Source organism: Saimiri boliviensis, chromosome 9 (assembly GCF_048565385.1).
Source record: "Saimiri boliviensis isolate mSaiBol1 chromosome 9, mSaiBol1.pri, whole genome shotgun sequence".
NCBI lineage: Eukaryota > Metazoa > Chordata > Mammalia > Primates > Cebidae > Saimiri > Saimiri boliviensis.
Window position 1 is genome coordinate 89,260,041 of NC_133457.1, and position 12,143 is coordinate 89,272,183.

The following is a 12,143-nucleotide window of genomic DNA, read 5'->3' on the forward strand; positions in this document are numbered from 1 at the left end:
TAAGGGAAGGCATATGTGGGAAGACAAGTCATGTAGAGGAACTTAGTGTTCATGTTTTCCTGAAACGATGGCAATTCTGATTTTAATGCATTGGCTGTAACCATGAGACATAATTCAGCTTACAGAGCAAAACCTACCTTTTTTTTTCCCATTGACCAGAAACACTGGTTTCCATCAAAACCAACTTGTGGTTTCAAAATACAGAATCAACCTAAGTTCCATCACTGGATGAATAGATAAATAAAATGTGGTACATATACACAATAGATACTATTCAGCCATAAAATAGAATGAGATTGGCTGGTCATGGTGGCTCATGCGTATAATCCCAGCACTTGGGAGGCCAAGGCAGGCGGAACATGACGTCAGGAGATTGAGACCATCCTGGTTATACAATGAAACCTCGTCTCTACTGAAAATACAAAAAGTTAGCCAGGCATGGTGGCACACACCTGTAGTCTTAGCTACTCAGGAGGCTGAGGCAGGAGAATCACTTGAACTCTGGAGGTGGAGGTTGCAGTGAGCCGAGATTGCACAATTGCACTTCAGCCTAGGTGACAGAGCAAGACTCCATCTCAGTAATAATAATAATAATAATAATAAATGAGATCCTGCCATTCACAACAACATGGATGGAACTGGAGGGTAATCAGTGAAATAAACTAGACACAGAAAGACAAATGTTGTATATTTTTACTCATATATGCAAGCTAAAAAAATAATATCATGGAGGTAGAGAATAAAATGATGGACGGATACCAGAGGCTGGGAAGGGTAGTGAGAAATGGGGGGGGTTCAATAAAAAGGGGTTGATAAATGGGTACAAAAAAGAGTTAGAAAAAATAATATCTAGTATTCAGTAGCACATTAGGGTGACTGTAGTTAACTTACTGTATCTTTCAAAATAACTACATAGAAGGGTGGAATTGAGATGTTCTCAGCACAAAAAAAATAATATATACTTGAGTTAATGGATATCCCAATTACCCTGATTTGATCATTACACATTGTATGCTTTTATCAATATTTCACATGTATCCCATAAAAAGGTACTATTATATAGCTATAATAATTAAAAATGAAAAAAATAAAAAATACAAGAAAATAAAAAACCTACAGGGTTTCAATGACAGCAGGCTTTATGTATCTCAGAATCATGGTTCCCAGGAGTCTCCAACTCTCTTTTTATAGTATGATAAATGACCTTTTGTCTTGTTGAAGGAAAAAAACAGCAAATCTTAAGGATTCTCTTCTTCCAAGTTTTTATCTGTCTACAAGAAAGTGATCAAATGCCTTACCAATATATCTGGGGAAAGAGGTCTAAAACAGACAAGGATTCAGATTATAGTGAGTATTCATCTGCAATCAAAGATTTGATATACAAGAAATATCAAATTTATTTGTTATTTATTTATTTATTTATTTATTTATTTTTGACACGGAGTTTTGCTCTTGTTACCCAGGCTGGAGTGCAGTGGCATGATCTCCACTCACCACAACCTCCACTTCCTGGGTTCAAGCAATTCTCCTGCCTCAGCCTCCTGAGCAGCTGGGACCACAGGCGTGCGCCACCATGCCCAGCCAATTTTTGTATTTTTAGTAGAGACAGGGTTTCACCACTTTGACCAGGATGGTCTCGATCTCTTGACATTGTGATCCACCCACCTTGGCCTCCCAAAGTGCTGGGATTATAGGCGTGAGCCACCATGCCCGGCCTCAAATTTATTTTTATTTTATTTTTTAATTTTTGGGTTTTTTTTGTTTTTTTTTTGAGGCGGAGTTTCGCTCGTTACCCAGGCTGGAGTGCAATGGCGCCATCTCGGCTCACCGCAACCTCCGCCTCCCGGGTTCAGGCAATTCTCCTACCTCAGCCTCCTGAGTAGCTGGGATCACAGGTACGCACCACCATGCCCAGCTAATTTTTTGTATTTTTAGTAGAGACGGGGTTTCACCTCGTTGACCAGGATGGTCTCGATCTCTTGACCTCGTGATCCACCCGCCTCGGCCTCCCAAAGTGCTGGGATTACAGGCTTGAGCCACCGTGCCCGGCCTTTAATTTAATTTTATTATTATTTTTTTGAGATGGAGTTTCACTTGTTACTCAGGCTGGAGTGCAATGGTGCGATCTCGGCTCACCACAACCTCCGCCTCCTGGGTTCAGGCAATTCTCCTGCCTCAGACTCCTGAGTAGCTGGGATTACAGGCATGTGCCGCCATGCCCAGCTAATTTTTTGTATTTTTAGTAGAGATGGGGTTTCACCATGTTGACCAGGATGATCTCGATCTCTCAACCTCATGATCCACCCACCTCGGCCTCCCAAAGTGCTGGGATTACAGGCTTGAGCCACTGCGCCTGGCCCTCAAATTTATTTTTTAAATCAACAAAATCTTTTTTGAGTTTTCCTTTTGTCCAGTTGGTGGAAAATATGTCTTAGCCATTACAGAATGAGGCCATTCCTCTAGCCTAATGTTGCCCACTAGTCCCAAAGTCTTCTTTGCTATCTGAAATAAGAAAGCTAGCACGTCTCTGTCAGTCCATCATAATCAATAATGAAATCCGTCTTCTTATAGTTGCCAGATAAAATAAAAGGAACCTGCTGCTGTGGTTTAAATGATGGTGTCCCCTCCAAAATTTATACTGAAACTTAATCCACTTTGCAACTACTTTGAGAGGTGTAGCCTTTGGCTGGTGATTAAGCCATGAGGGCTCCACCCCGATGAATGGGATTAGTACACTTCTAAAGGTGCTTGAGGTAGAAGGAAATGTTTTCTTGCCCTTCTGCCCCTTCAGCCATGTGAGAACACAGTATTCTTCTCCAGAGGATGCAGCAATAAAGCACCATCTGGAAGCAGAGAACAAGCCCTCATGATGCCAACCCAACTGCTGCTTGATCTTGGACTTTCCAGACTCTAGAATTATGAGAAATAAATTTCTTTTGTTTATAAATTATCCAGTCTGTGGTACTTTGTCATACTAACGCAGACTAAGATACCTGCTAATTGTGAATGTTATATAAATAATGAATAATTTTTAGTACAAATAAATAGTGCTTTAAATATAAATATTTAGTCACAAATAGTGCATGGAGCATACTTAATGCTAAAAGCAATTCAACATTTATGTGAAATTCGAATTTAACTGGGTGTCCTGTATTTTTCTTTGCAAAATAACACTGTTCCTTGCTCAAGCCTGAAAATCTCTTGAAACTGGCATCTTCAAATTCTGAGTGCTGTTCTGCCCCAAACTCAGGATTTTTCAAATTATTGGAGAAACAATCCATGCTTGTTCTGTTCTCTCGAATATAACACAAAGCAAAATTTTCTTTGGTCTTAGCTTCTTTACTAGTCACTTTATATCCAGAACACTTTCTGGTAGTGTCTTCTCTCCTTCCCTGATTTCAAGGCTTCTGGAAAACAGGTTTGAAAGCCAGGTAGTCTAAAAATAATGTTCACTTTTAATCCTGTCATATAGAGCTTCCCTGAGGCAAATAAATGTTTGAGGATTAGAAGAGATGAAAGGAAAATAAAAAGGGATCAAACCACAAATTAAGCTTTATCTCAATGAAGCTTTCTGACAAATGGTAATTTATAAAGAAATATCCCTTCCAGTAAAGATGGTCATCTTTCCTTTGCCCTTTTCCTTCTGGATTAATAATGTGCCATATTGAAATTTGTTGACAATTACAATACTCTTGAATAAACTACTGCGGAATCACTGTGCTTTCCATATTTACAGGGTGAATCTACAAACTTGCAGGTTGGTTGAACTGGATGGGGGGATTGAGCTTGCTTTGTACCAAGTCAATAAATCTTTCCATCTGTGTAGATGAGTCTTCTTTCAGTTGACTTGGAAGGGGGTAAACGAAAGTCTGTTTGATTCACATAAAAAACAGAAGCATACAACAAAATGATAAGTATGCACCTGTCTTAATTGTGAAGAACATTTGGATTGGGAATTGAAAAATATTAATTGGACAAGTTTGTGTACCTCCGATCGTGTGACCTAGTTATTTAAACCCACATAAATTCACCAAGCCTATAGAGATATAGTAGGGTAGTTTCATATAATGTGGCCAGGCTAATTAATAAGCACTCCAATTACCACCTTTAGAAGTCCACAATTTTTAGACTTCAGAAGACCTCCCACATGTCTATCTTAAATAGTGTGATTCATTCATGGATGGTCTGATTGCATTTCAATTCTTGGAGGAGAAAGCTGGAAGAAAATAGATAGTCTGACTGTTTACTGTAGTTCCTGCCAAAATACTTTTCCTAAAAAATTTCTCTTCTTCAGGAAAGGCCTGATATATAGTTGTTTCTAAAGCAAGAACTTTCTCTACTTTCTTCAGATGAATGAGAAAAGGTACAAGATCACTTGGAAAGAGTGAGGGTTAGCAGGGGTTTCCTAGCACCTTGAAACTGCTAGTTAGAAAGCTCAGAATAAGTAAATGCTCACTTTCTCCCCACCTCCCCATCTCCTACCTCTCTCTTTTTATTATTATTATTTTTTAAAATAACTATTTACTCTTCATTTCATCAGAGAAACAGGATATCCTAGAACCAGTGGAAATACATACAAGGCTCATATAGGTATTTTAAGATTCTGGAATCTAAGGAAACTATGTGTTTTTTAATTAGAACTGATTCAAATGCTTTGACAAGTCTTGAAAGAATAACATATGAGGCATTCCAGGTTTACCCTGCAGTCAAGCTCAGCGTTTCCAGCCTTTGAAGTTGCTGATTTACACACATCTGCGATGGGCTCAGCTGGACCCGCCGCTTACAGACAACTTTAGAGTCACAGGCCCCAGGTCCACTGTATTTAAATGGTCTGAGAAAGCAGTACTGTTCATCTCTGCCTGAACATTAGAATCACTCATGGAGCTTTCCAAAGATTCCAATGCTTATGCTGCACCACAGACCAATTATATCAGAATCTCTGGGGGTGGCGTCCAGACATTAGTGTTTTTTAAAGCTCCCAGTTGTGGGGTTAACAATTAGGATAAATTAACTTTAAAGCATTCATGAATTAAGATTCATAAAAGGCAGATCTCTAATGCTTTCTAGGGTGAGAACTAGAGGACTTAAGGGAGTGACCCACATTGGGGGAGACGACCCCCAACTTCAGTGACCTAAGAGCAAATACAGTTCTCAAAGGAGGCTACCCCTTAAGCTTCAAAAGGAGGAGGTGTTTTCAACTGTTTAACACTCAAGATGGAAGGAGTAGAGGGCAAAGAGTACCTGAAAATCCTAAATTTTCATCCCCATTTTACCACTGGCTATCTTCTAATACACCTTGAACTTCAGTCTCCTCACCTGTTTAATATAGGTTGAGTTTTGATCAGTGGCTCTCAACTGCACATTGGAATTGCTTGGGGTATTTTGCAAAGTACTTCTGCTTAGGCTACAATTCAGACCAATTAAATTAGAATATCTTGGGCAGTAATTCAAGACTTTGCTATTTTAACATATTCCTCATATAGGACTTCCAGGTAAAATAGAGGATGCCAATGTCTTTGAACTTCAGACAGATAAAAAAATTTTTTTATTACAATATACCTCAAATATTTGCATTGGGCATACTTATATTTAAAAAATTATTTGTTGTTTCAGATGAGCAACAAATAATGCCAAAATCTGGCAACCCTATCAATGTGATTATGCCAAATCTGGCAGCCCTACCAATGTGATTAAAATATGCAGCCAGAATTACTGGTGTCCTTGCTACTCATAGGGTGATTTTCAGATCAGCAGTATCAGCTTCACCTGGGAAAATGAAAATTTATGGGACCCAATCCATACCAACTGAATCAGAAACTTCAACAAAATCCTCAAGCATTTACGTGCACATACATCTTTGAAAAGCACTGGCTTAGGTGACCCACTACAAAGTTTCCAAAATCTTCCAACCCTCCAGCCAAAAGCAGCTAATCCAGAGGTTGCTGCACAAATTAAAGAGAGCCCCTAAGTTCACAGAAACTTCAGAAATGATTTTCATTGCATGTATGGCAAGAAAATTGGTTGCTTCTATTTCTCAACCCAACTCTAAGATAAAAATGTGCTCATTCTTTTGTTAAACGACAGAGGATTTGAGCTTAAATTAGGCCTCCACTCACACTACTTGGCCTGCCCGTGCCTGTTCTCTCCAAGGAGGCAGGGCCTGGACTCTGACTGAGATCTTACTTTAGTCAGGAGAACATGAAGCTGGATTGACTTCATCAGCCTGCCACCAACTCAAAAATTGTGACTCAGACCTGACCTGTCTTTGCAAATATACTCCTGCCTGCAGGAGAAGGACTCCTTATCTTAGCCAATTCACTAAGCCTTCCCTTCATTAACATGAGGATGTCTTGCCCTCTAATGAGATATCTAGATATTAATAGGTAGATTAGATAAAGAGACATATTATATATACACATTATTTGTGTTGATATTAAAATAAAATTTAACTCTTCCAAATTAAAAAGTATAGCATTTCAGAAGCTCTATAAGAATTCTCAAGCGTAAACATTATCACACCCTAAGCCATAACTTATCAAACACCATTAGTCCATTAGCTACCCCCTTTCTGAACTCAAGGCAAATCCAACTGTAGAAATAAATACCAAACATATTGTCATGTTCACACTATACATCACATTTGTTTGAAAATGTGACTATAACATCAATTTTTATTTTCTCAAATATATACTTCTTTTTCTAGTATCAAGAGCTTTGATAAAAGGCTAAATATATATCAACACCTCTCCCATATGACAACATGTGTATTTAAGGGGAACTTTAAATGTTTCTAATGGATTTGTATTGAACTCAAGAAAGCATTGTTTTGCAAGAAATGTTAGCTGTGCAAAAAAGTACCTCTCTTTTTCTGCCAATGAATTTGTTAGCTTAAGGATAATTAAGACTCCAATCTAAAAAACGTCTGTTTAGTTTGCAGGTTAGTACCTTGCATGTTCAAATGCATTCCAGATGAATGAAGATGTTTCTCGGGACTCAGAATGTCCTTTAAAAATCTCTTACTTTCCACTGGAAAAAGAATAAATCAAGAGCGTAAAATGATTGGGGGTCTGAGTTAGACTCTGGATCCTCTGGCTGTGATCACTTTCTCTAGGAAGACTCCATCGAAGTTTTCAATGGCTAAATGCAATTTTCGCCCCATCTACTATTCCAAATCAGAACGATGTGCATGCTAGCCTTGCTAGTAACTAACGTTAGCGTAGATATGCTAATATGACTTCACAATTAAAGGACAGATTCTAGTGCTTTTTTACCACTAGCAATTTTCTCCTTACGATTGGGACCAAGTTGATGACCTAACTTACATTATTTTTTCCTTCAATTTAGTATAGTTGACAGTGAACTCAGTTCTTCCCACCAGATCATGCCTTTGGCGGTGGAGTTCCTGACGGATGTTAGCTGGCTCCAATTTGTCCTCCTTGCTTGCTGAGGTGACCAGACCTCTTTGCACCAGAGGGACTAGAGCCATTCAAGCCAACACCCACACAGGGTGGAACTGATTCTCCCTAGACATAAATCTGCCAGATTGTCATCATCTAGATCATCCCCCTGCAAGGGCAGAGAAGTAAAAGCAAGCTGAATCATAGATTACTTCACAGCTTATAGCTAATAAAATAACAAACTCAAAAGTTAATGCAATTATTTTCCTGAGTTCCAGACCATATACTGAGACAATTGGCTAAAAAGTAAATATACACATATATAATATATATGTATAAATTTATGTATAAATATATAATATATATGTACAAACATACATACATACATATATATATATATGGTAAGAAACTCAGATATTCAAAAATTTTCTAAAGATACTCAAAGGTATTTGCCAAAAAGATGGAAATTAATGTGTGAATAACATTCTAAATAAAACATTTTTAAAGTAAATTATATACTTAAAAACTCCATAGTATACTTATTGAACTTATTTATTATAAAAATATGCTAGATAATACAAACTACCAAGGTTATTTTTGGTAGTTACTTCAAATTCAAACTGAGAGATTCTCAAGTAACACCCAAAGTCTTCACCTTTCTTGTATTTCCATTTCCTTCCTTCCCTTGTGTTTTCTCAGAGATGAGTATGGCCAGTTCAGATAGAAGGATGACTTAAATGGAGGTAAGAAGATATTAATCAAACTGTATAAGGAGATTGTGGGGATAGGAAACAATGTTTCCTCCGTAAAAGACAAGTGGAGCTGAATTGAAAATAGGAAATGTATGAATATGGCAGCTCACACCTGTGAGTAGCTCCTCAGTAGCTACTCACTCCCGTGAGGAGGAGGCTAAGGTTTGCTTGAACCTAGCAGTTAGAGGCTGCAGTGAGCCAAGATCATGCCACTACACCCCACCCTGGGTGACAGAGGAAGTTCTTGTCTTTAAAAAAAAAAAAAAAAAAAGGAGAAAGGAAAGGAAAAAAAAGTAGAAAAAAATAGCTATCATGCATATGTATCTTTGATGTTGTTGAAGATGGTTTGAATGCAAAACCTAAAACTTTACTCCTACAAACTATAATTATATTCGACTTGTACAGTTTTGTCCCTCAAGTTGTATGTGCTTTATTCCAATGAACTCTAATGAGAAATCATCCCCTGAAATATTAAGGGCTGTTCTAGTTACCATTGCTGAGTAACATATTATCCCAAAGCTTGGGGACTTAAAATGTGCTCATGATTTTGTAAATCATGAATTTGGGAATACCTTAGGTAGGCAACTCTAGCTCAGGGTCTCACATATGGTTGCAGTAGACGTTATCTGAGGCTCCAGCCATCTGGAAGCTCCACTGGGTAGGATGTTTGAGAAGGGCTGTCTCACCTGGCTGGTAGTTGGTGATGACTATTGACTGAGATTCAGCTGAGGCTGTTAATAAGAGTGCCTACTGTATGTGCCCTCTTTGCCTGGCAGTCTTGGGGAGGTCAGGATTCTTATGTGGTCTTCAAAAGCAAGTATTCTAGCTGCAATACCTTTTCATGATCTGGAATTAAAAGTCACTCAGTGTTACCTCTGCCACATGCTATTGCCTAGCAGCAAATCAGATTCAAGGGGATAATTAGACATCCTCTCTTGATGGGGGAAAGGCAAGGCTCTAGAAGAATATGTGGCACTGCAGATGTTATTGCAGCCATCTTTGGAAATTCTGCTATAGATATTCAAGGAATTAATTAAAATACACTGGATTTAAATGGAGATAGATAGATTGATTGATGTATATGGTTTAAGGTATATAGTCAGCCCTTTGTATTCCTGAGCTGTGCATTTGCAGATTCAACCAACAGCAGATCAAAAATATTCAGGAAGAAATATTAATAAAAAATAAAACAATTAAAAATTACAAATAATAAGCAATACAGTATAACAACAAGTTATGTAGCGTTTACATTGTACTAGGTATTAGAAGTAATCTAGAGATGATTTGAAGTATACAGGAGAATAAGGGTAAATTATAGGCAAATGTTACCCATTTTAGAAAAGGGACTTGAGCATTCATGGATTTTGGTATTTGAGTGGGTCTCAAGTATGCACATGATTGTATGGGACTGTATGCACAATGGCAATTAAGATCTGCTGAAAGCAATTCCTCTAGGTTGAGCTTCCACTCAAGGAAGTACCCCATTGAAAAGACATGGCATAAGGGAACAGTTGGGAATTGTTCTTATAGGATAAATCTCTTACTTAGTAGCATCCCAGCAAAGGCTTAGAAAAGGAAGGAAAAGAGAGATGCAGAATGCAAAAGAAAGAAATGAAAGAGAAGGAAAGAGGGGAAGGGAAGGAATGGCAAGAGAAGGGAGATAAAACATCGCAACCTCTTTCTGCCAGGTAACCCTGAGATGTGTTACCAAAGCAACCACAACTTAATTGAGCAGGAACTCATGTCTCTTTTTGTCATGGCCCATAGACATGCTGTTTGCATGTATGCTCTTTCTTCCCTCTGCTTATAGATTTACCTGCTGAGACTCAACTCAAAATGAAGAGCTATAAATACAGAGAGGAATCAAGTATTTGTTTTTATCCACTGTCTCCAATGCCCTGATTTTGATATTTTTCCACTTTAGAAGTCAGGAAGACTCAGTGTTAGGCTGGCTTTAAAAAATACTTTTAGGAGTTAACTTATTTCTCAGAGTCTCGAGCAAATTAAATAGAGTTGTATCTCCCTTGGAAATTTGAAAGGATGTACTACTAACATTTTCCTGGCCTTTTTGAGTATTATCTTTGCTTAATTTCCTATTCTCTAAATTATTTATTCAAACTTCTTCTTAAACCACAAGCCAACTAATTTCTATAAAGGTTTAATATTCTCCTAGGCACTTACGATGTGATTAAAGATAATTAATGGCTTTTCAGTGCCAAGACTCATCTCTTTTTGGATTTTCTAATGCCCTTCACAGTAACATCTTAATATATTTATATTTGCCTGGCACATATTTTTTTAATGGGAAGGAAACTGTAACGTTTATTTTTAACTAACTGGTTGAATGCAAAAAATAGACTTTGCCCTTGGATTGTCCTTGTTTGTTGTGTGGGTATCAGGAGAATGAGGCAAGCCAGGCTGTGAGGAGTCTGTGGATCATGGCTTTGGCAGCGTGGAACCTGGGACATAGAGTCCCCCTTGATAGGTCTGTTCAGCAGACCAACTTTGTTGTAAATATTTAGATAGAAATGGGCTTTAGAGCAGCCACATCTGAAGACCCACAAGGCTGAATGTTATACCGGGTGTGTATTGTTTATGGCTGTGATAAATGTTTAAAAGGGAGAAATCCAATTGACTCTTGTTGTGATACTGTTAATTAATTGCTTGTGGTGTCTGTTCATCAAGTGTGAACATAGAAACCTGTTAGTTCACTTACCACAGGGGCTGGACTTAGCAGATGGGAAAAATATTATTTTGGCATGTTTTTAATGGCAGCACAATTTATTTTTATCTAGCTCTCTTTAGTGTATGAAAGGATACTGCCACCTGTGCTTTGTGGATGAGTGTCAATGATTCGGACAGATTAATTTATGCCTTAGTAGACAACCACAAAAGATTGCTGAGGTAGAACTCACCTTCTGGCCAGCTTGACATGAACTTCAATTTTACTTCATTTTCCCAGACCTGGAAGATTATATTTAAGTAATATTATACCAAGTAGAATATAACCTGTACTTTCTCTTAATCATGGAAAGTACAAATAAAGATATAGACTTGTTTCCATACCTCTGTGTGTGTGTGTGCATGCTGTAAAATCTGACTTACCTAAATTCTGACATTTGTAACTGCTTTTTCAAATGCTGGAAGCACAGATACAACTTGAATGATGTAAAAGCACATTCATATTTTTAGCAATAAATCTTTGACTGTAGAAGATCATTTAAATAAATTGAAAAGCAGACCAATATTAACATTATGATTTATATGCTACTTGCTGCTAGAGACTTGATATAGAATACCAATTATGAAAATGGTATAGTGCTAGAATTCTTTCTAAATTATTACACACACATTATACTTTGCAAAGAGCAGGTTTGACTTAAATGTAAATTACCAGAGCTTTTTTTGCTCTTTCAAAGGACTATTTGTTGTTATTACCCAGTGCTTTTCTATCCCTCATAGTTGAAATAATTAAGATCATTTGCAGGGCCTGGTTTGCTCATTTTGCCTAGTTACATTGCTGCTATGGTCCATTATGTCTACAGGGGAGCACCATTATTTAATCTGAACATCTGGAATCCATCATGTGTAGTGAAAGACAAGATGTATCCTCAGTTTTAAGCCAACTCCATGATAAAATTGATGGATGGGACCAATGTGTATTGGTGAAGAAGATTGATACTTAAGATCTGTATGTTGTGATTAGAAGATCACAAGAAGACTTTTATTCTGCTTCATTTTTATTTTATTTCATTATATTGTATTTTATTTTATTTATGGCACAGCAATCAGAATCTGATTGAGGATAAACTCATTCTATTTGGGTCAGAGCATTAGAAGAAAGAAAGAACTGACATTTCTCAACCTTCTCTAGCTGAAGACTCTCTCTGGTGTAACTACCTGAAGAGTTCAAGAGGAATACTTTCCTGAAGAATCCCTGATCTGTCTTTAAGCAGCTGTAGAGAATATTCGCTAAGAGTAATGGGACACATCT

At 37.6% G+C, this 12,143-nt stretch overlaps 1 long non-coding RNA gene across 8 annotated transcripts in view; it reads right to left on the bottom strand.

The window, feature by feature from the left end:
* Window positions 1-12,143, bottom strand: part of LOC104652206 (uncharacterized) — a 106,256-nt gene that overhangs the window by 4,962 nt on the left and 89,151 nt on the right. For 6 of the 8 annotated variants that reach the window (XR_012519308.1, XR_012519311.1, XR_012519309.1 and 3 more), the window contains one exon: window positions 11,065-11,113. This is a non-coding gene — a long non-coding RNA (uncharacterized LOC104652206). Of the gene's footprint in view, window positions 1-10; window positions 7,027-11,064; window positions 11,114-12,143 lie in introns of those variants that run through there. The other 2 variants (XR_012519306.1, XR_012519305.1) reach the window with 2 other exon arrangements.